This window comes from Scyliorhinus canicula, chromosome 13, assembly GCF_902713615.1.
Source record: "Scyliorhinus canicula chromosome 13, sScyCan1.1, whole genome shotgun sequence".
Taxonomy (NCBI): Eukaryota; Metazoa; Chordata; class Chondrichthyes; order Carcharhiniformes; family Scyliorhinidae; genus Scyliorhinus; species Scyliorhinus canicula.
The window spans coordinates 61,349,870-61,374,713 of NC_052158.1; the positions used below are offsets into that span (position 1 = coordinate 61,349,870).

Below are 24,844 nucleotides of genomic sequence, written 5' to 3' on the forward strand. Positions count from 1 at the left end.
AAACTGACACACTGCAGTGGGCTGCCTACTCTGGCTGGGCATATTTCTGGAAGTATTGCCACATGACCCAGCATCTCCAACTGTCCAACACGCCCAAACTGCTTTTATTCCCCAATCTCCAATATGTTTATAACAATAAACTAAAATGGAGAAAAAATACACCATTTAAAAAAAAAATGATTTCTACTATTTTTCTCCAGCAGATTCGAGGATAATCCAAGACAGTTGTCTGTCCAAGCCAGTTACCCAATGCCAATCGTCCATTGTGATACATTTATTAATCTGATAAATTTTCATTGCAATTGTCACTCACGTACCTTCCTGTGCCTGACACAAAACTCGGGCTCACACTGACACAGAACAATAACCCAGCAGCAGCCCAGCACAGGGGCCATTTTTGGGGGCCTCTACTTTGATAAGACTTGACTGCCTGATGCTTTGTAAGGAGCTTTGAAACTGCTCGCACATTAGGCCTAATGCGCTGCGCTATAGAAAATGGCCTTGTCGAAATGCCTTGACGCATGAAGAGGGTGTGAATGAGCAGAAAGCAAGGGGGGCAGATGTTTCTATTGTTCTCTTTCAGAGCTCCTCAGCAAACTAGCTTGACAGGTCAGGCAAGAGTGTGTCGCTGTGGAGTTCGATGTTAAAACACATTCTTTTCCTTTGAGTCAGCACACTAGACTTCAGTTCCAAGTTGCAGTTAAGACTTACTCCTGTATACATACAAGCATATGTTCATCACATACATGCAGACTGGGTACATGCGCACAACATGCAAATATACATTTCTAGCTGTGTGCAATGCTGCCACAATTTCAAGCCAGAATGGAGATGATTGAGTAATTTCCCTGTCAATCACATTTAGAAGTTGCCCTGCTCTAAGTGACTAGAATTCATTGTACACACAGAATTTGTACATAGGTTTTCTAGAAATCACCACTTTTAACAGCTCCATGTTGCTGTAGTTTCAGTCATCAGTTTGTTTACTGTAAGTATATTAGCTCCATGCTAGCTGATATTGGCAATGGCTTTCTCTTCAAGGGTATTGGTTTGCTCTCTTTCAAATATGTTGTTATCATCCCTCTCTACTGTCATATTCACGTTTTTATCAAAGTCAATGACATCTTTTGTAAGGGGCAATAAAAGGAGTCCACACCGAGTTGTAGAGAAAAACAAAACATATTTTATTTTGCATGTTAACTTTTTTAAAATAAATTTGAAGTACCCAGTTCTTTTCTCCCAATTAAGGGGCAATTTAGCATGGCCAATCCGTCTATCCTGCACATCTTTGGGTTATGGGGGTAAGACTCACGGAGACACGGGGAGAAGGTGTAAATTCTGCACGGACAGTGATCCAGTGCTGGGATCGAACCTGTGTCCTCGGCACCGTGAGGCAGCAGTGCTAACCACTGTGCCACCCTTTAACACATTAACTGTATACACAGCTCCAGTAGTTCCCTACTGGGTCTTCTCTAGTCGGTGCCTGGCTGGCTGATTATATTTATACAAAGACGCATTGCCTTAGTTAAGGGTCCCCCGCTCCTATATCTGAGGAGCTCATATTCTGCAAGCTCCATGGGGTAGTGGATCATCCCTACCCCATGTTATATTACGATGTTGTAATATATATATTACTCTTTTTATCTAGCCGAGTTGTCGAAATATAACCGTAGTCTTCCAATGATGATACGTAATTTATTGAGTAATATAAAATAATCTCGTGATGTTCTTTTTACTTAATACTGAACTAGTAAAACAAACAAACAACTGTAGAATAAACTACTAAATTAGATGATACAATACTCTGATAACTAATAACTTCTTCTCTCTAGCTTTCTCACTTCTGTTCTCTGCAATCCTGACACACACTCCTGTAGCAAAGAGCGGGAAAACATTTATGTAGGTCCTGATAGTGTGGCCATGTAGTGTTCAATTTCCTGTACTTGCTTAACATAGTCTGATCTTGTATTACAACATACAGAGATCACTATACCTCGTAAGACCCGTGTGGGTTATAACAACATCCTATGACTATGACCACAGTAAACTATCCCTTCTCATCATCCTCATCTGAAGCTTTTAACCCGGTTGACCGCACCCCCCTCCTCCAATGTCTTTCCTCCAATGTGCAGCAAGTTGGGCCTGCACTCAGGCCCCTTTGCCTGCCCCTTTACTTCTTCCATGCTTAACCACCCAGGCCCAAAACACTCATTCTAGGTTAAGCAGTGCTTCACTTGCACCTCTTTCAATTTGGTCTATTGTATACGCTGCTCCCAATGTGGTCTCCTCTTTATCGGAGAGACCAAACATAGACTGGGTGATCACTTTGCTGAGCACCTTCGGACTGTGCGCATTCAGGACCCTGACCTTCCTGTTGCTTGCCGTTTCAACACAAGACCCTGCCCCCATGCCCACATGTCTGTCCTTGGCCTGTTGCAATGTTCCAGTGAAGCTCAACGCAAACTGGAGGAACAGCATCTCATCTTCCGGTTAGGCATGCTACAGCCTTCCAGTCTCAACATCGAATTCTACAACTTCAGATGATTAGCTCTACCCCACCTTGACCCATTTGTTTTAATCCCATTGCATTTTAACTGTCTTTTACATTTTATTTCTTTCTTTTATATATATATTCCCCCCCACCCTATCTTATCCACCCTCTCCTTACCTTTTGGCCCCTTTGCTTCCTCCTCCCCCCCTACATCTGTCACAGTTTACCCTCTGATTTTAGTTTCTCTGCCGTTTGGCCTTTCACACGTTTTATTATTATATCTTTTCTCTCTGGGGACTGTGTTATTGAAAATATGGAAAGATGTGCCATTTGAAACATGGAAGTCTGGCAATATCTGGTCTGAGAGAAACATGAGAGGATACAGGGAAAGATCCCACCAAGGGTTAACAGCAGCTGCAAAGAGCAGGATTGTTAAAAAAAAGATAGCCTTAGTCAAGCAGGCTTAGCAAACACACAGGATTTTTGTATGAAGCTAAAAACAATGGTTCACACCTTCATTGAAATTAACTATCTTAGTAAGCATCTGGAAAAGCATGGATGAGGGTTTCAGTTGAGCTAGGTGATAAATGTAAACCTCTCAAGTTATAACCAAGTGGAATTTTAGCATTACGCTAAAAGCAATGATTCACCCTTCATTGAAGTAAAATCAGCAGATAGAAAAGAATGAGGGGGGGGGGTATATAGGTGTGAAATTCTGCTAACACCAAGTAAATTAAAGAAAACTGGAGACTATCAGTCTACGAGAAACATAATTTAAAGCTGAAATCAAAGTCACAAGTTATGAGCTGGGGATACAATTGGAAAATAAAACTATAGAAATGACAGGAACCAAACCAAAATTCACACCTCTATTGAAATCAAAACATTTTTGAATATCACAAAGGAACTTTGAACATCACAAAGGAAACAATGTAATCGGTGACCTGAGAGGTGAGGTCATGTCAAAATGAATACTTAGTCATGTTAGAAAAATTTAGATTAAAGGTACCTTTTACAATCCAAGTTAAATAAAAGTTACTTTACAATGAAGTCATAAAAACTTAAAAGCTGTTAGAAAAATATGTAAACCCTGAGAAAGGGGACAGGAGATTAGGAAGTCCAGGAGAGAAGGAGAGAAGCAGAGAAGGAACATGCAGCTCAGAGTCAGCTTACAGTCAGCTCGGTCATGGGAAAGGGGCAAAGCAACGTAGCCGAGCTAAAACAGCTAATACATCTAAGAAAGACCAGAATTTAAAGAGGAGGCAGAGTCAGTTCAGAGACAGCCAGCAGAGCCAGCTCTCATAGCTCGGTACATGGGAAAGATAGAACATAGCAACCGAGCTAACCAGCGAATACATCTAAAGAAGATCAGACTTTGAAGAAGACTGATTGTCAAGGTGGGCCTGAAGGTCCCTTCAACCAACCAGAAGGGTCCAGAAGCAAGATCTTTTTACCTTTCTGTAAAGACAGTGATTGCAGCTTTTAAAAGAGAAAATGTAATAATAAAATAACTTAAAAGATTTAACCTGAAACAGTGGTTATTCCAAAGTCTACTTTATTTACTTGGCAATACGGAACCCAGGATCGATGCTACTGAGTGGTAAGTAGATGACATCTTCTGTGAAGGTATGGGTTATACCGGGGGATAACTTGGAAACATGGTTTGACCTGAATAGCACCCACGGAAGCCTGCATAGGAGTCGGGGAGCGAGAATCCCTGTTCGCCATTTTTGGTATAGGGGGACTTCTAAGAATAGTGGTGAGTTTTCAACAACAACTGCCATTAGAACTCTTTTCCCTTGGTTTCTGTGGCTATGACTCATCTTTCATTCCCCTGCCCCACAGTATAAATGTCTCCTACTTTCTGTGTCATTTAGCTTTGACAAAAGGTCATCTGGACTCAAAATATTAGCTCTTTTCTCTCCCTACAGATGCTATTAGACCTGCTGAGATTTTCCAGCATTTTCTCTTTTGGGCCTTCTCTCATCTGGTTCCATACAGCCATAGCCAGGGAAACATTTGCAATGGCTGCTCTGCCCCTTCCCTACTGTAGCATCCAAGCAATCTGTTCTTATTCCCTACCCACCCTCAAACACACTATTTCTTATCTATATGCTGCCCCTCGGTGACATAACCTGTAAGCACAACTTCAAGTTACACATATGTACACTGGTAACACACAGTTCTCCCCAGATGTTTAGATCAGTTGTGGAATTTTCCCTAAGTTCACACTTCAAGGGTACTCCATTAGCCATGAAGCGCTTTGGGATGTTCCTGGACTGTGAAAGGTGCTAGAGGAATGTAAATTCTTTCCAGTATTAAAATAAATTTAAAAGGAACAATACACAAACAACATGTGTACTCAGGAAATCCATAAATATTTTGTAGGATGGCCAAGTTTCAGATCAGACGGTTTTGTAACGGAAGGAAATTGTTTATTTCCCACGTCAAATGTGAACAAGATAATTTACGATTGAGAAAAAAATAAAGCATCAGAACATTGGCTGGCAAATGCAGCACACATTTTGATAAATATCTGAGATGGTGCTACTGGGTTGATCATCAGCTTCATTCTCGGCTACAAACTCTGCTCCCTCGCCACCAACTCTATCCCTCTCCTTGCCGACTAACTGAGGCTGAACCAAACTCTTCAACAACTTGGCAGCCTATTTAATGCTGAGCTGCCTTTTCTAACATCAGGTCTACTCCATCACCAAAACTGCAAACATCCACTTCTGTAATATTGCCCAACTTCACGCCTTCCCCTAACCCGTCTGCTGAAACCTCCTTCCTCCCATGTTGTTGTTACTGTTACTGCTGCTGCTCCTGGGACTGACTTCCGGAGGGCTGTAAAACTGGAGGAGATGACACAGATAGGGCGTGGCGAGGACACCGAGCGGATTTCGAAACAAGGATGAGAATTTCTAAATCAATACATTGCTTGACCAGGAAGCAATGTAGATCGGCGAGCACATGGGTGACGGGCAGGAGGAATTGACATATAGAACATAGAACATAGAACAGTACAGCACAGAACAGGCCCTTCGGCCCTCAATGTTGTGCCGAGCAATGATCACCCTACTCAAACCCACGTATCCACCCTATACCCGTAACCCAACAACCCCCCCTTAACCTTACTTTTAAGGACACTACGGGCAATTTAGCATGGCCAATCCACCTAACCCGCACATCTTTGGACTGTGGGAGGAAACCGGAGCACCCGGAGGAAACCCACGCACACACGGGGAGGACGTGCAGACTCCGCACAGACAGTGACCCAGCCGGGAATCGAACCTGGGACCCTGGAGCTATGAAGCATTTATGCTAACCACCATGCTACCGTGCTGCCCATATGTTAGGACATGGGTGGGGCGGCATGGTGGTGCAGTGGTTAGCACTGCTGCCTCACGGCGCTGAGGACCCGGGTTTGATCCCGGCCGCGGGTCACCGTCCGAGTGGAGTTTGCACATTCTCCCTTTAATCTGCATGGGTCTCACCCCAACAACCCAAAGATGTGTAGGGGGATTGACCACAATAAATTGCCCCGTAATTGGAAAAAAAAGAACTGGGTACTCTAATTTTTTTTTAATGTTACGACATGGGCAGCAGAGTTTAGGATGATGATAATAATCCTTATTAGTGTCACAAGTAGGCTTACATTAACACTGCAATGAAGTTACTGTGAAAAGCCCCTAGTTGCCACATTCCGGCGCCTGTTCGGGTACACACAGAGGGAGAATTCAGAATGTCCAATTCACCTGACAAGCACGTCTTTCGGGACTTCTGATAGGAAACCGGAGGAAACCCACGCGACACGGGGAGAACGTGTAGACTCCACACAGACAGTGACCCAAGCCGGGAATCGAGCCTGGATCCTTGGCGCTGTGAAGCAACAGTGCTATCCACTGCGCTACCATGCCGATCTCAAGCTTACGGTGGGACACCAGCCGGGAGAGCGTTGGAATAGTCGAGATAAGACTAACAACACCTGGATGAAATCTTTGTCAGCAAATCAGATTAGGGCAATGTTCAAATAGATGATCTCATTGATGATGTGCGTTTGAAAGCTGAAGTCTGGGTTAAATACAGATACAGTGTCTCAAGTCCGGCTGGCCCAAAAACTGGAGCTGTCCAAAATGCAGAAGCTTTTATAATGTTCCGTGCATTACTTCTTAATTGAGTAAAATTTATTTGAAAGTTACTTGCATAATTCAGCTATCCGCTGCATTGGCACAGGTTGTGATGATATGCATAAGCAATCATGTATATAATGATGTAAACAACCTCCGACCAGCAGTGGCAGTGTAAATCTACCATGTGACTCTGTACATCGGGGAGCTGGGTGTTAGTCGTGTTAGTGGATAATCATACTTGCCGTAGCTCTAGGATAATTTATCAGTATTAGTAGTTTGTAATATATTTCTTGTAGTTATCTTTACCGCGCATTTATTTTATAATTAAATACTTTAACTAGTGAAGAATTAGACATTCTGCTGTGCATCATTCTTACCAGAATATAACACAGATTAGTTCATGGCTTAGTGCGGTGCTCTAACCCCACTCCAAACGGCCCTTAACGGCATCCTACCCTGCTTGACCAACTGCCCACAGCCAAATATCTTTTGGAAGCAGGTCAACAATTCTTTAAATTGCAGGGTCACTGAATAATTTGACGGAGGCGGATAGATTCTTGTTGGGAAAGGGAATTAAAGGTTTTCGGGGATAGATGAGAATGGGGAACTCAAAGCAAACAGATCAACCATGATCATATTAAATGGCAGAGCAGGCTCGAGGGGCCGAATGGCCTATTTCCAGACCTGTTACCAATATTTGTATGCTTCAATTTTATTGTTTTAAGCAGGATGGAAATAAGCTGGATGGGTTTTTGGTTCCAGTGTTCTTGATTACCACCCTTTTAGGCTATAAGACCAGAGGATGTAGGAGCAGAAGTAGGCCATTCGGTCCATCGAGACTGCTCCACCATTCAATGAGATCATGACTGAAATGGCATTATAATCCTTTATTCGACTTTCCTGCCTTATCCCGATGAGCCTTTATTCCCTCACTGATTAAAAATCTGTCTATATCAGCCTTGAACATACCTAACGGCACAGCCTCTACAGCCCTCTGTGAGAAAGAAATCCACAGATTCACTTGACTATCCTCAGCAAGAAGAAATTCCACCTCATCCCTGTCAGCACGGTAGCATTGCGGATAGCACAATTGCTTCACAGCTCCAGGGTCTCAGGTTCGATTCCTACTTGGGCCACTGTCTGTGCGGAGTCTGCACATCCTCCCCGTGTGTGCGTGGGTTTCCTCCGGGTGCTCCGGTTTCCTCCCACAGTCCAAAGATGTACAGCTTAGGTGGATTGGCCATGATAAATTACCCTTACTGTACAAAATTGCCCTTAGTGTTGGGTGGGGTTACTGGGTTATGGGATACGGTGGAGGTGTTGACCTTGGGTAGGGTGCTCTTTCCAAGAGCCGGTGCAGACTCGATGGGCCGAATGGCCTCCTTCAGCACTGTAAATTCTATGATAAATGGGTGACTGTTTAATCTGACATGATGCTCTCAGGTCCCAGACTCTCCCACAAAGGGGTACAACCTCTCAACAATCTTTTGAAGCACACCAGTCAAGCTAGCCTGTTTGTAATCAATGGGTGCCTCCCGAATCCCACCCTCATCAATCTCTCAAAATAATTGGCAAATCTCACCAATCTAGCATGCAGTTCCAGTGGATGCAACCTTGCTTCGTCCCGCTGGCCACTATCCCATTGCATGTAGTCCTGTCACAGTCTCACGATTGTGACCGGAATCCTTTTTCCCAAATCAAGGGGCAATTTAGTGCGGCCAATCCACCTACCCTGCACATCTTTGTGTGGTGGGGTGAGACCCACGCAAACACGGGGAGAATGTGCAAACTCCACACGGACAATGACCCGGGGCCGGGATCGAACCCGGGTCTTCAGCGCCGTGAGGCAGCAGCGCGAACCACTGCGCCACTCTTCTGTGAACGGAATCTTACCATAATCAGCGCTGTTTATTGGGACTAGCTTAGTCCGAGAGCTAAATATTCTGACAGCCCCAGTGATCGGGACACGTTGATGGTTATAGGAGAGTTAGAGACATTTTCTTTGCTCTGGAAGAAACAATGTTGTGTTTTATTGGAAGTCCATGTTATTGGCCAGTGTTGTACTCGTCGCTCTGTGGGACTTGGCTGGACTTGCATGCTCAGTTGGGCCTCTTTCTATGCATTGTAAAGGACATTGTCCGCAATCACACTCAGTGGGGTAATTGAAATGTTCCAGGTGATCTCAAAACCCTGTAAGTGCTCGACCAGACAATACCATGAGACCGGTCCACATGTGGACAGCATTAGCCCCATCCTTTAGGCCCTTCATTTATTTTACCTATGACTGACCCCACCATCCCCCCTTTTAAAAGGAGTGACCCTGGTTGGATCTATATCCCCCTGAATCATGCCTGCGCATGGAGGCCTTGAGCTTTGCCGGAGCCCTTGTGGGACATGTGTGAGAAAATCCCCGTGCACACTGTTCCCTTGCCCTCCACTGCCTGGTCTGTAGAAGCACCTTTTCCTTGTGAGTGTAGTACATTAGGGTTCCCTGCAGTTGATCAGTTGGGCTGAGCTGCACTTTGCTCACCCAGTGACCCTTCTCCCAACCTGCATTTTGTCAGCTGGACATCGAGAGAATGGTACAGTGCCTCAGCATCAGAATGGTGCTCTTTTCCTTTCAAGCATCTACTATCCTCCACACCTTCCCCCACATCACCATTGAACCGCTCCCCCCCAACCCCCAAAGAATAAACTTTACCCTCCCAACAGTCACCCTTGAACCCTCTCCATAGCCCTGCAGCCTATCACTGTCACCGTCTATCTGCCCTTCCCCCAGTCATGATCGCCAAGCCCACTCTTATCCTGCCCACCCCCCAAGGACCATGTCGATTTCAGAGTCTCCGCCAACAACACAAACCGACCCTTGACCCACCACCAATAGACCCTCACCCTACCACCCTACTGCATCATACAACCCCCTTTAACTGTTATTGTTCCCACCCACCAGCATTACCCCCGGTTTGCCGTCCACCTCCAGGATTCCACAATTGACACCACTGACGTTTCCCTCTGAACCCTCCCACCCCTCACTGTCTCGCCCCCCCCATAATTCCCATTTCACCCCATACTCCCTATTTCCCCCCCCCCCCCCACAAACTCCCCACCCTCCACTACTCCCTATCCCGTCATATTCCCAAATTACCCCCATACTCCCTATCCCCCCCAATACCCCCAATCTCCCCCCTCACCACACCCACCCCCAGCCCCGCGATAAATAATGTGTGCAGCTCACAATGTCCCCTCTGGAGAAGTTAGCCCACAACAGACTGGAGAGGGCTCAGATTGACGGCAGCATGCCAGACATTAGAGTTCTCACCCCCTACGAGGCATGGGCCCTGGAGGTCGCAGGGTTGGCCAAGGACAGATTTGTCACCAAGGTAGAGGTTGGCTTATGGCTCAGAGGTGAGGTTACACCGGTCATTGCCCAGATGACCCAAAACCCGGTGGACCATGATGAGGCTTACGGAGCATGTTCCTGTCTCAGGTGGACATTGCCGAGGACCTCAGGATCATGTCCCAGTCGTTGGGGAAGGTGTCCCAGTCTCAGATGGGCATTGTCGGAATGCTCCAGAGAATGCCTCAGTCACTGAGGAGCATCGCCAAGCGCATCAACACTGTTTTGCAGACATTGGGGAGCCACCAGGGCTGGCAGAGCCAGGTGACACAGGGGTAACCGGGGCTCATTCCAGCTGTCCTCAGACCTGGGGTGAACCCTATGGGCACCGATCCAGAGGAGGGGGTGCCAATCTGGAGCCACCCTGTGGAGTGGCAATGGCGGCCACCAGCTCCCTCAAGACACACCCCCCCCCCCCCCCCCACGACAATGGAGTCAGCCCCTGGATCAGCGCAGCATAACGAGGCATGTGCCGCCAGCAAGTATGCCAGGGCCCTCCATCCCCAGGGCCCCCATGGATGCCCATCAGGGGCATCGAAGGCCACGTGATGTTGTAGGCAGCAGGCTGCCTCAAACTCTGATGTGCGCCCTGGGGACATACCTGGGCGCAGTGCTAGAGTATGGAAGGCTAAGCATGTCGAGGACCACTTAGAGGGCACTGGGGTGGGAGGGGGAATAGGGGTACAGGGGTGTGTGATGGGGCGATGGGGTGGGGAGAGGGGTGGCAAAAGTGGGGAGGCACCATTGAGGGAATTGAGGCAGTTGGAAACATATGTGAGAAATATGACGCCTCTGGCATTTTTTTCCCAACTCCCTGCACATGGAGGTCCTGGATGCCTATCTGGCCCCCGCTCCCCCCCCCCCCCTCGCTACCCAGGCACGGCACGTGCAGGTGATGGGTGTGAGCGAGCACTCAGCGGACAGGCAGGGGTAAAACTATGGCATAGATTGAGGAGCACCAGCGCTCAGCTCTCTGCGGGTTATCATCAGCCCTGTGCCCTCGACATTGGCCGACTGCTGACACAGTCCCATCGCCCTGGAGTGATGTAACACAGACCATGGGAGGGTGGGGTGGGGAGGCTGCTATGGGGAGTGAAGGGGGAAGGGAGTGGTGAGGAGGGAAAAAAAGGAGGGGTGGCGTGGGGGAAGCCTGATGGATGGGGGAGGGAGGGGGAGGGGGAAGGCTAGGGATGGGAGAGGGGAGGTTGCGAAGAGGGGGAGGCAGGGAGGGAGAGAGGGAAATAACGGGCAAGGCCACGTCATAGAACATAGAACAGTACAGCACAGAACAGGCCCTTCGGCCCTCAATGTTGTGCCGAGCCATGATCACCCTACTCAACCCACGTATCCACCCCACACCCATAACCCAACAACCCCCCCTTAACCTTACTTTTTAGGACACTACGGGCAATTTATCATGGCCAATCCACCTAACCCGCACATCTTTGGACTGTGGGAGGAAACCGGAGCACCCGGAGGAAACCCACGCACACAGGGGGAGGACGTGCAGACTCCACACAGACAGTGACCCAGCCGGGAATCGAACCTGGGACCCTGGAGCTGTGAAGCATTTATGCTAACCACCATGCTACCCTACCATACGTCCTATGTGAAGCGGGCGAGGATGAGGGCCTCCCTGGCCCTCCGGGCTTGCCAGACCCTCGTCGCTACCGCCTGTGCTCCATCCTCCAGCTGATCCTGCAGGTCCTCCCCGGACTTGATCTCCAGCCCCTCCTGGTCCGGCACCTCCTATTCCTCTCTCTCCTCGGAGGTGACCACATGTTCCTCCCCCTCCAACTCCAGCACATCGACCCGCTGCTGTGCGAGGTTGTGGAGGGCACAGCAGAGCACCACAAAGTGGGCAACCCTCCGGGGGCTGTATTGCAGTGCATCACCAGAGCAGTCCAGGCACTGGTATGGCATTTGGAAGAGTCTGATGTTCTGCTCAAAGACAGCCAGGTGGCCATATGGCCCTCATTAAATAGGGTCTCCGCATCGATCTCCGGCCTCTCTGCTGATGTCATTAGCCAGGTCGTCAACGGGTACCCCTTATCCCCCAAGAGCTCACCAGCCATCCTGGGGTCCTCAAAGAGGCCGGGGATGTCCGACTGCCCCAGGATGAAACTGTTGTGCCCACTCCCTGGGAAGTGTGCGCACATGTACATGATCTTCATGTGGTGGTCGCACACAAGCTGGATTTTCAGGGGGGGTGAGACCCTTTCCTGTTGATGAAGGGCAGTCCCAGGCGGCCCGATGAGCACCAGGTGACATGCATGCCAGCTGCTACTCTCTGGACCTGGAGCATCCCGGCGATGGTGGAGATTCCTGCTGCCCAGTCATCCTGTTGGGCCTGGTCCATGTCAAAGTTTATACAGTTCGCTGCCCGGGCAAACAGGATGTCTGTGACCTCACTTGTGGGCTGCGGCTTGTGAGATGCCACGCAAGGCCCCGCTCGAGCTCTGGAATAATCCTGAGGTGTAGATATTCAGGGCTGCGGTGACCTTGTCGGCCACCGGGAGTAGGTATCCTGCTCCTCCTCATGATGCCAAGTCCGCATGGACAGGACACAGGTGTCCCACCATCTCCTTGTTGAGGCAGAGCCTCCTGCGGCACATGCTGGCCGTCATCTGTTCGAAAGACCCATGATGCCTGTATACCATGGGCCATCACGTGCCTCCCCCTCTGGGTCCCTCCCTGGCCTGTTGGGCGGCGGGTCCTCAGTAGGGGCGCGGGGCATTGCACAAGGCCCACTGCCTCGAGCCTCTGTTGACGCCACTGCTGCCATCTCCTCCGATATTTCGACATGTGCACGCCACGTTGGTCTGCTTATGTTTTGGACCGGCACAAACTCCCACTATCGGGGCGGATGGTCGGATGATGGTGGGGGGACAATTCCAGTCGGGTGTAATTTGAATCCCTCTAATGATTTGGTAAAGGGTTTCACGAGGGCCTGCCACTCTCCCACCATGACGGTCAGGATCACAAGTTCCTGCCGTCATTTCCTGCTGTCGTGAAACCGACTTTTTTCATTTGTGCCATATTCTCCACCCAGATCCACGGGGAACCCCGCCGATGATGGGCGGAGAGGGGGGATGATTTACTGACGTCCTTGGGGTGGGACCTGAGCCTTTGACTCAGAGGTGACATTGGGTCTGAGTCACAGCTGGAGCACAATGGGAATAGAAAGTCATGAATAGTGAGGAGGATAGCCGCAGATTTCATGAGGACACAGACATAGAACACATAGAACAGTACAGCACAGAACAGGCCCTTCGGCCCTCGATGTTGTGCCGAGCCATGATCACCCTACTCAAACCCACGTATCCACCCTATACCCGTAACCCAACAACCCCCCCCTTAACCTTACTTTTTAGGACACTACGGGCAATTTAGCATGGCCAATCCACCTAACCCGCACATCTTTGGACTGTGGGAGGAAACCGGAGCACCCGGAGGAAACCCACGCACACACGGGGAGGACGTGCAGACTCCGCACAGACAGTGACCCAGCCGGGAATCGAACCTGGGACCCTGGAGCTGTGAAGCATTTATGCTAACCACCATGCTACCCTGCTGCCCTCACTGGTAATTTGGGGAGAAACGTGCAGATGCCGATAGGTTTGATGTGATGCACCTTGGGGGAAACAATGCAGAAAGGTAGTATAATTCAATGGTTCCTAAACGGTCCTTCCAGGTGAAGCGATGATTTAATTCTACTTTTGTTAATTTAGCCAATTGTATTCGCTGCTCACAATACATTCTCTCCACTGGGGAGATTGCATTCTCCTCTCCACTGGGGAGATCAAACACAGCCTGGGTGAGCACTTTGCAGAACACCTCCATTCACTCGCCATTTCAAATCACCACCTTGCTCTCACGCTCACCTTTCTGTCCTCGGCCTGATACAACGTTCCAGTGAAGCCCAGTGCAAGCTGGAGGAACAGCAGCTCATCTTCTGATTTGGCACAACACAGCACTCAGGATCAACGTCGAGTTCAACAACTTCAGGTGATGAACTCTGTCTGCCATTTTGTGTCTTCTTTTCCCCTAGTGCCAGCCTAGATCTTGTTCTCATGTTTTGCTGTCAGACAGCGCTGACCTTTATTCTGCTATTAGCATCTACTCTGGACCAATGCTTTGTTCCTTTCCTGTTGCCATTTCTACTCACTTTGTCTTGTGTTCTATGATATCTTTGTCATTTAATCTCACCCCGCCTCTAACCTATCCCTGATCTTTCCTTTTGTTTGGTCTGACCCTCCCCTTTGTTATAACATCATAAAAGAGAGGCTGGATGGCTGGGACTTTTTTCCCTGGAGCATAGGAGGCTTAGGGGTGTCTTATGGCGGTCTATAAAATAATGAGGAGCATAGGTAAGGTAGACATCGTTTCCCAAAGTTAGAGGAGTCTAGAACTTAAAGTAAGAGGGTAGAGTTACAAAAGAAACCAGAGGGGGAATTTCTTCACACAGTGGTTGGTGAGCATCTGGAACGGGCTGCCAGAGGTAGGGGTAGAGGCGGGTACGATTTTGTCTTTACAGTTACATGGGCAGGTTGGGTTCGGAGGGAAATGGACCAAATGCGGGAAAGTGGGACTAGCTTAGTGATAGAAACTAGGCAGCATGGACATGCTGGGCCTGTTTCCGTGCTGTAAACATCTATGACTCTGTGACTACAAAACCCATCGCGTTTCTGCCATATTCAGATCGAAACTGAGTTTTTCCAACACTTTCGGTTTTTATCTTAGAACTTCATCATCTGTGGTATTTTGCTTAAATTATAATCAAGATGGTGCTATTCCGGGGTGGGTGCATGTCCAGGAAAACCTGGGGTGCCTACTCACAAATCTTTGACGTGAAAGAGCAAGTTGATAAGGCAATTATGAAAGCGTGAGAGACATTTGGCTTTATAAATGAAATACTGATTTTTCCAATTCAGGGCAATTTGTCATGGCCAATCCCACCTACCCTGCACATCTTTGGGTTGTGGGGGCGAACCCACGCAAACATGGGGAGAATGCGCAAACTCCACACAGACACTGACCCAGAGCCGGGACTGAATCTGGGACCTCGACGCCATGAGGCAGCTGTGCTAACCACTGCGCTACCGTGCTGTCCTCATTTTGTACAGTTCTGAGTACCACACTTTAGAAGGGATGTTAACATCTTGGAAAATGTATATATGAGGAGCGCGATTCTCCGCTGCCCACGACGGGTCGGAGATTAGCGGGAGGGCCTTCCCGACAATTTTCACGGCCTCCCGCTATTCTCCCCCCGACATGAATCGCTGCTCGCCGTTTTTTACGGCGAACAGCAATTCTCCGCAGGCCGATGGGCCGAATACCACGGAGTTTACGGCCGTTTTCACGGCCGCGATCACACCTGCTTTCAGCGTTCGTGAAAACGGCCACAAAGTGCCCGTCCCGGACACCCATGGCACCGATTGGCACGGCCGCACCACGGCCGTGCAAAGGGTGGCATGGGCCTGCGATCGGTGAGCACCGATCGCGGGCAGCGGGTCCGATACCCGCGCACTATTTGTTCTTCCACCGCCCCGCAGGATTAGTCCGCGGGGCGGCTGAGGGGCATGGCGGCCCGCGCATGCGCGGGTTTGACGCGTCTGCGTGATGACGTCATCCACGTATGTGCGGGCTGGAGCCGTCCATCCCGCGCATGCGCGGATGATGTCATCGTGCATGTCAGCCGCCGGAGTTAGCGACGTTCGCTAACTCCGCGTCGCCGTGATTCCCCGGGCCCCGATACTAGCCTCGCCCGGGGGGGAGAATCGGGTCCCGGGACGGAGCTCCGAGGCTGGCGTGAAACACGGCCAGTTTCACGCCAGCCTTCACGGCACGCCGGATTTGTGGAGAATTGCGCACAAGGTTTCTAACAATTATACAAGTAATAAGCGACTTCAGCTACAGAGAGAGATTGGAGAAGGTGGGATTGTTATCCTTAGAACAAAGATCGCTGAGGGAGACCTCATAGAAGTATTCAAATTCAAAAGGGGCTGGTTTAGCACTCTGGGCTAAATCGCTGGCTTTTAAAGCAGACCAAGACTGGCCACCAGCTTCCCCAAACAGGTGCCGGAATGTGGCGACTAGGGGCATTTCACAGTAACTTCATTGAAGCCTACTCGTGACAATAAGCGATTTTCATTTTATTTTTCAATTATGGAGAATTTTGATAGGAAAGTAGGGAGAAATTGTTTTCTCTAGCATGTGGGCCAGTAACCAGAGGTCATATACTCAGAATATTTGGCAAAAGCCAATGGGGAGAGACATTTTTACGCTGAGGATTGATATGATGGAGAATGTACTACCTGATAGGGAGTTGGAAGCATGTTCCATTGGAATATTTAAAAGGCAATAAGACATGGATTAGACAGTGTTGATGGCGCTGGACTAATAGTCCAGAGGCCCAGTCTAATACTTTGGGGATATTGGTTCAAATCCCACCATGGTTGCTGGTGAAATTTAAATTTAGTGGAGAAATCTGGAATTGAAAGATCGTCTCAGTAATGATCGAATGTAGTGCATGAAACCATCATTGATTGTTGTTCAAATCCATCTGGTTCTTTCATGTCCTTTCTGTCTCTCTCAAACATTCTGCATCCTGATGGTGCGCAGGTCAGACCTTTGTCTGTTCCTGTAGCAAATTATTTCTGGAACAGGTCGCTGGTCTGTCGCTAGGGATTTGTAGTTTATGGGGCGTTACACCACATCAAGCATAGCCACACTCACACAGGCAAGCTGAGGTGCAATTTAGCTTTGCCAATCAACCTAACCTGCACGTCTTTGGACTGTTGGAGGAAACCAGAGCACCAGACGAAAGCCTACGCAGACACGGGAGAACATGCAAACTCTGCACAGACAGACCCCAGGCTGAATGGAACCAAGATCACTGGTGCTGTGAGGCAGCAGTGCTAACCACTATGCCACGCTATTAATGTCCTTTAGAGAAGGAACTATCCTTACCTGGTCTGGCCTACATCTGACTCCTGACCCACAGCGATTATGGTTGACTATTAACTGAACTCTGAAATGGCCTAGTTCAAGGGCAATTAGGGATGGGCAATGGATGTTGGCCTTGCCTGTGGCACCTGCGTCCCATGGAAGAATAAAGAAAAAAAACTGGTTACTACCATAAGGTATCCCGTTGTGTTCTTCGATGAAGAGCTTTGTGGGCCAAATTCATGGCCCACACAATTACAGGACACAAAATCAGAGATGCAAGAAACCATGCGGACCGATCTCCACGCTCGCAATGTTGTTGACTGAACCACTGCGCTGGCTAATCGTGAAATGTGCATCCGCAGCAGCAGCGGGTAAGTAAGAATGGGGAAGTTCCACATACTCGGCGAGGGTGGGTACCTGCCAAGAGCAAACGCTGGAGCTTGCTACGACACTTACAGATTGCAAAGCATCTTGGCAGCTATCCTTTTATTAGTGCCTGAGAAATGTCCAGATCCGACTGCAGCATCACAAATCACATTACAGTGAGACAGTACAAAGCTCCCCCCCCCGCCACCCCAGGAAAAGATAGCATTAAACTGGCAGGAGGAGTAACAAACTGGCGGTGGAGGAAACCAGCTGAAAACGTTTACCACTGAGGAAGCAGCTGGACAAGGGAGGACACACAGAAAGACTCAGTTTCCCACTTTCTTTTCCCTGTGAGGAGCCCCACCCACTTGCAGCCTGTGTAGTCAGTAAACAACAACTAGACTGCGTGGGATCATGGATCACCAGGAGTGTGCAGGCCAAGTCATGTTTTACTGACATTACATTCACATTGTGCAATCACGGAGGTAAAACAATTAGGTAACCTCACCCAGAGGATAGTGCTTGGATAGTTTTGCTACTACATTGAAAAGTCAACCTGAGCTGTGGGCTGGGGTTGGAACAGCCTCCTAAGCCTGCAAACCGGAAGAGAAAACTGTTTCCAACTTTAAAAATACCTCAAGTCTTCAGGTCCCACTCCGTTACAGCTTGGGCTCTGTGGGAAAATAAAGAAATTGCATTGATAGAGAGCCTGTTACATCCTCAAGACATCCCCAAACACTTCACAGCTAAGACTTAATTGAACAGGAGCAGCTACACAACTGAATGTATATTGTAGCTCACCAACTAGTGGGGAGGTGACGGAACAACAAATTGGTGGCAAACTGCAGAAATATGCAAAGATCACAGAGGCTTGATGACGCAGGACTTGAATTATCTGCGGGCAGACTGGGTTAGGAGCAATGTACAGAGCAAAGAGGAAGCAAAGAGGGCTGGTAGCACACTCCTGGTAGCATAGTGGTTAGCACAGTTGCTTCACATCTCCAGGGTCCCAGGTTTGATTCCCGGCTTGGGTCACTGTCTGTGCAGAGTCTGCACGTTCTCCCCGTGTCTGCATGGGTTTCCTCCGGGTGCTCCGGTTTCCTCCCACAGTCCAAAGATGTGCAGGTTAGGTGGATTGGCCATGCTAATTTGCCCTCAGTGTGCAAAAAGGTTAGGTGGGGTTACTGGGTTACGGGGATAGAGTGGAGGTGTGGGCCTAGGTAGGGTTCTCTTTGAAAGGGCCTGTGCAGACTCAATGGGCTGAACGGCCTCTTTCTGCACTGTAAATTAGATGATTCTATGAATCCCTGAAATTGGTATGGGAACGTTTTCTTGATCAGTGTGTTCCCAGTGTTACAATCCCATTGGATGTTACAATCCCAATGAATGCACAGTCTCTGTAACCCAACAGGCTAACTGTGGTCAGATGCACCACAGTCTAAAGCCAAGTGTCCAGATCCCACCCAATCGGACTTCTGTGGATTTCTCCTCAAATCCCCCAGATGATTCTTACACTTTGAGTCCACTGATCTCACTAGATTCCAGTTTCCACATAAGCGTTCCCCAAACTCCACTCTCGAAAAGACAAGCCAGAATAAAAGATGGACTTGCTGGCGCCGTTGACAATGGCGGGAACAGAAAATCGCTCCGCCAACCAATGGCGGGACGCCTCCGCTGCCACGAAAGATGTGGAGGGATGCACTGAAAATCCTGCCCCTGGCTTCGCTCTCGCCAACTGCACATTTTGTACACTCTTCAGCAGTCTTTCACTTCACTGAACTGTACCTTGTCCAAATCCCAGTTCCTCTTTCGCCTTTGACTTCAAACTTCCCGGAACTTCTTTTTTTATCCTCTGGTTTCTAGATCTGGCTGCCCTTTAGTTTCCATTTCTTGTTTTCTTGTCCATTACTCCATTGTCCTGCTTTATAATCATCGTTATTGTCACATTAACACTGCAATGATGGCTTACATTAATACTGCAATGAAGTTACTGTGAAAATCCCCTAGTCACCACATTCCGGCGCCTGTTCTGGTACAGAGAGGGAGAATTCAGAATGTCCAATTCCCCTAACAGCACATCTTTCGGGACTTGTGGGAGGAAACCAGAGCATCCAGAGGAAATTCATGCAGACACAAGGAGAATGTGCAGACTCCACACAGACAGTAACCCAAGCTGGAAATTGAACCTGGGACCCTGAGTTGTGAAGCACTAGTGCTAACCACTATGCTACCATGCTTCTGACAGACCTGTGAGAGCTGCCTTCTCTCTCACTACCTAGCTCCAACTGCCTTGGATTCAGTTAAAACTAAACTCAAAAAACCTTCCTCACCTAAAAGTGGTCCCTGGTTGCTAAGCAACAGCTCAGTCCTTTATATTTGTTTGCTTTTCACATCATAAACACTCTGAACACACAGCAAGCACAGTGTAAAATTAAACCAAAGACCCACATATACAAACACCTTGGTTTAACATGAATCTAACTAGAATTTCACCCTTTCTGATGCAGAAACACTGAATTAAACTCATTTAGATCTATACCCTATTTCTAATATCCAACAATACAAATATAGATCACTTAAAGCTACCTTGTTTCCTGACACCAGCCTAATGAGGAAATAAATGCTGGATCCAATTCTGGGAAATTAAGTGGAGCAACTGGGGAATGTTTCAATTGGGGAGCATTTGGGGGCAGCAATAATTTTAAAAATAAATTTAGAGTACCCAATTATTTTCTTTTCCAATTAAGGGGTAATTTTGTGTGGCCAATCCACCTTGCCTGCACATCTTTGGGTTGTGGGGGAGAGACCCACCCAAATACGGGGCGAATGTGCAACCTCCACATGGACAGTGATCCGGGGCCGGGATCGAACCTGGGTCCTCAGCACTGTGAGGCAGCAGTGCTAACCACTGCACAACCGTGCCACCTGGGAGATAGCAATCATAATGTAATTTGATTGAGAATAGTGTATGGAAAAAGTAAGGACCATTCAAGCCTAAAACTATGTAACAGTATATATACAAGCAAGATGGTCTGTACCTGAACCAGAATGAGACCAACATCCTTGCGGGTGGGTTTGCTAGTGCGGTTGGAAGGGATTTAAACCAGTTCAGTAGGGGAGGGAATTCAGAATGTGAATGCAAAAGGGACACAGCATGTTGAGTTTTCAGGGAGTAAGGCGAGGTTGGACTTTAATGCAAGGAATCTCATAGGCAAGGCAGATGAATTAATGGCATGTATTGATACATGGAGTTGTGATGTTGTTGCCATCACAGAGATGTGGTTGAGGAAGGAGTAGGACTGGCAGCTTAGCATTCCAGGATATAGGATCTTCAGGCAGACAGGGGAAGGTGCAAAGAAGGAGGTGGTGTTACTTTGTTAATTAAGGAGTTTGTTATTTCAGTAAGGAAGGACAATATCATGGAAGATAAAAGCAGATCTATCTGCGGATGCTGGAATCTGAAAAATAAACAGAAAATACTGGACAATCCCAGCAGGTCTGATAGCATCTGTGGAGAGAGAAGAAGCTAACGTTACAAATCTGGATGATTCTTTGCAAAGCGAGAGAGAACTGGAAATAGGGTCAGATTTATTCTGTTGTGGGAGGGGAGGGGGAAACGTGGAGCAGTGGGGGCGGATAGAGTGCCAGCGATAGGCAGAGATTGAAAAGGATGTTGTGGACAAAAATACAAAGGGAATGTAAATGGTGGTGATCAATGTTAAGAAAGGTGCTGATAGTGGCACATTAAAAGATCAGAATGTGTTAATGACAGAACAAAGGTAAGCAGTGTGCCAAATGACAACTAGGAACAGGCTCAAGTTGAGTGGGGGAAGGGGGAACAATGGTGAGGGAAAAATAGATGGATGGAAGAAATGAAAATGAACTGATAGAAATAAAAATGGGGTAAATGTGGAGGCCAGAGGTCACAGTCGGAAGTTGTTGAACTCAGTGTTAAGTCTGGAAGGCTGTAACGTGCCTAATTGGAAGATGAGGTGCTGTTCCTCCTGTCTGCGTTGGGCTTCATTGGAACATTGCAGCAGGCCAAGGACAGAAACGTGGACATGAGGGCAGGATAGTGAGTTGAATGACTGGGGTCCTGTTTGCGGACGGACTGAAGGTGTTCTGCAAAGCGGTCACCCAGTCTGCGGTTGGTCTCTCCAATGCAGAGTGGAGCGCATTGGGAGCAGCGAATGCAATGGAGCGGGTTGAAGGTGGTGCATGTGAATCACTTGAAAAGAATGTTTGGGCCCTGGGATGGTGAGCAGGCAGGACGTCAACAGGCAAGTGTTGCACCTTCTGCGAGAGCATGGGGTGATTCCATAGGAAGAGGGTGAGGTTGGGGGTGATGGAGTAGTTGACCACGGTATACCAGAGGGAATGGTTCCTGCGGAATGCTGGCAGGGGGAGTGAGGGGAAGATATGTGTGGTGGTGGCATCATGCTGGAGTTGGCAGAACTGGCAGAGGAAGATTCTTCGAATGTGGAGGCTGGTGGGGTGAAAAGTGAGGTCAAGGGGGACTCTATCCGGGTTCTGGGAGGGAGGGGAAGGGGTGAGAGCAGAGGTGCAGGAGACGGGTCGGACAAGGTTGAGGGCCATATCGCCCACAGTGGGTGGGAAACCATGATTAAGGAAGTATGAAGACATGTCAGCAGTACAATTCACTGAGGTGTGTAAAAACTATGATAGAGTAATTATATTACGGGTGTCGGCTTTCCCAACATTGATTGGGATAGTCGCATTGGAAAAGGGTTTGAGGGAGCAGATTTGTATTGAAATGTATTCAAGAGAGCTTTTTACACAAACATGTCAAAGGTCCAACAAGGGATGGTGCAGTGCTGGAAATAGAGAGGTCAAGGAAGGGAAGGGAAGTGTCGGAAATAGATCATGTGAAGGTGATACAGGGGTGGAAATAGGAAGAGAAATTAATAGATTTTCCAGGTTCAGATAAAATATGAAGCAGCATCATAAGACCATAAGACATAGGAGCAAAATTAGGTCACTCGGCCCAGTGAGTCTGCTCCGCCATTCAATCATGGCTGATATTTTACTCATCCCCATTCTCCTGCCTTCTCCCCATAACCCCTGATCCCCTTCCTGATCAAGAACCTATCTATCTCTGTCTTAAAGACACTCAGTGATTTGGCCTCCACAACCTTCTGCGGCAAAGAATTCCACAGATTCACCAATCTCTGGCATTGAAACATTCGTGAATATCCTGGCCGGTGTAAGACTGGAACAAGAAATGTTCCACATATCCAATAAAGAGACAAGCAAAACTGGAGCCCATAGAGATACGCATAGCCACGCCTTTGATTTGGAGGACGTGAGACATGTAAAGGAGAAATTGTTCAGTGAGAGGACAATTTCCATAATCTTTATTAGTGTCAGAAGTAGGCTTGCATTAACACTGCAGTGAAGTTACTGCGAAAATCCCCTAGTCGCCGCACTCCGGCCCCTGTTCAGGTACAGTGGGCGGTATTCTCCGCTCCCGGGACTAAGTGCCCGCGCCGTCGTGAATGCCGTCGCGTTTCACGACGGCGCGAACAGGGCCAGGCATGGCCTATTCTAGCCCCCATAGGGGGCCAGCACGGCGCTGGAGCGCTTCATGCCGCTCCAGCCTACTTATGTGGCGCCAAATGGGTGCCGCGCCAACCCGAACATGCGCAATTGGGGCATCTCATTCCTGCGCATGCGCAGTTGGGCCGTGCCATCCTGCGCATGCGCGGGGAACTTCTGATGCGCGCCGGCCCCTCACCAACATAGTGCCGGTGTTCAGGGCCGCGGAAGGAGGTAGGCCCGGGTCGGGAGAGGCCAGCCCGCCAATCAGTGGGCCCCGATCGCAGTCCAGACCCCATCGGAGGCCCCCCCCCGGTGAAAGAGCCCCTCCCCCCCGCCCCACAGGCCGCCCCCTGAGCGTTTCTGCAAAGTTCCCGCCGGCAGCGACCAGGGGTGGACGGCGCCGGTGGGAACCTGTTGTGTCAGAGCGGCCGCTCGGCCCATCCGGGCGGGAGAATCGCAACTCGCCATTTGCGGCGATTCTCCAAGCGGCCCGACGCAATTCTCGCGGCGCTGGTTTCGGGGGGGGGTGGGAGAATTGCGCGCGGGTGTCGGGGCGGCGTGGCGCAACTCACACGGTGCCCCGGTGATTCTCCCACCCCCACCCCGAAACCAGCGCCGCGAGAATTGCGTCGGGCCGCTCGGAGAATCCGGCTTGGGGGGGGGGGAGAATACCGCCCACTGAATTTGGCAGTTCATTTCAGGGTTCAATGTTCCTCCTCTTAATTGATGCCCATTCAAAATAACTGGCGGTCCAAAGGATGGCGGTGACCACCTCCCAGGCAATCATCAATAAGTGCGATTAGGGATGGCGCAGTGGTTAGCACTTCTGCCTCAATGCACGGAGAAGCGTGTTCGATCCCGGCCCTGGGTCACTGCTGTGAGGAGTTTGCACATTCTCCCTGTGTCTGCGTGTGTCTCACCCCCACAATCCAAAGATGTGCAGGGTAGGTGAGTTGGCCACGCCAAATTGCCCCTTAAAAAAAAAGTTGCATTGTCAGTTTGCACACTCGGCCTGCCTGCAGTGCTCATTACAGGCAATGGGAGCCTTTCATAAGTTAGGAGTTGTCGGGTTTTTTTTAATATAATAATCTTTATTGTTACAAGTAGGCTTACATTAACACTGCAAAGACATTACAGTGAAAAGCCCCCAGTTGCCACATTCAGGTGTCTGTTCGGATACACGGAGGGAGAATTCAGAATGTCCAATTTACCGAACAGCATGTCTTTCGGGACTTGTGGGAGGAAACCAGAGCACCCGGACGAAACCCACGCAGACACAGGGAGAAAGTGCAGACTCCGCACAGACAGTGACCCAAGCCGGGAATCGAACCGGGTACCCTGCCGCGGTGAAGCAACAGTGCTAACCTCTGTGCTACCGTGCCACATGGGTGAATGGGCTACAGCACATTCGTACTGCCCAGGAGCACCTGGTTTCCAATGGCTTATTGGACCAGGTGGTACAGCCATTCAACTGAGGTATCACGAAGCATTCTTCACGTTTGATGGACACTAGGCTGCCTCGTTTCCCATTTAGTCACAGCACCGCTCAGCACATCGTGAACATAGTGAGCCGGCTGAAATGTCGAAGGGGCCTCGGCTTCGAAGCTGCCTTAGTATGATGTTCCCGGACTGAGATGCTGATGGGGCCTCGGCTTCGAAGCTGCCTTAGTATGATGTTCCCGGACTGAGATGCTGATGGGGCCTCGGCTTCGAAGCTGCCTTAGTATGATGTTCCCGGACAGAGATGCTGATGGGGCCTCGGCTTCGAAGCTGCCTTAGTATGATGTTCCCGGACTGAGATGCTGATGGGGCCTCGGCTTCGAAGCTGCCTTAGTATGATGTTCCCGGACAGAGATGCTGAAGGGGCCTCGGCTTCGAAGCTGCCTTAGTATGATGTTCCCGGACAGAGATGCTGATGGGGCCTCGGCTTCGAAGCTGCCTTAGTAT

At 49.0% G+C, this 24,844-nt stretch overlaps 1 protein-coding gene across 1 annotated transcript in view; it reads right to left on the reverse strand.

Annotated features, from left to right (window-relative positions):
• The window catches only part of crfb16 (cytokine receptor family member B16), a 113,352-nt gene extending 95,294 nt beyond the window's left edge, over nucleotides 1–18,058 (reverse strand). The window contains exon 1 of the mRNA XM_038816615.1: nucleotides 17,974–18,058. The gene's annotated coding sequence lies outside the window, so the exon portion shown is untranslated. The remainder of the gene's footprint in view (nucleotides 1–17,973) is intronic.
• Between the last annotated feature and the right edge of the window lie 6,786 nt (nucleotides 18,059–24,844).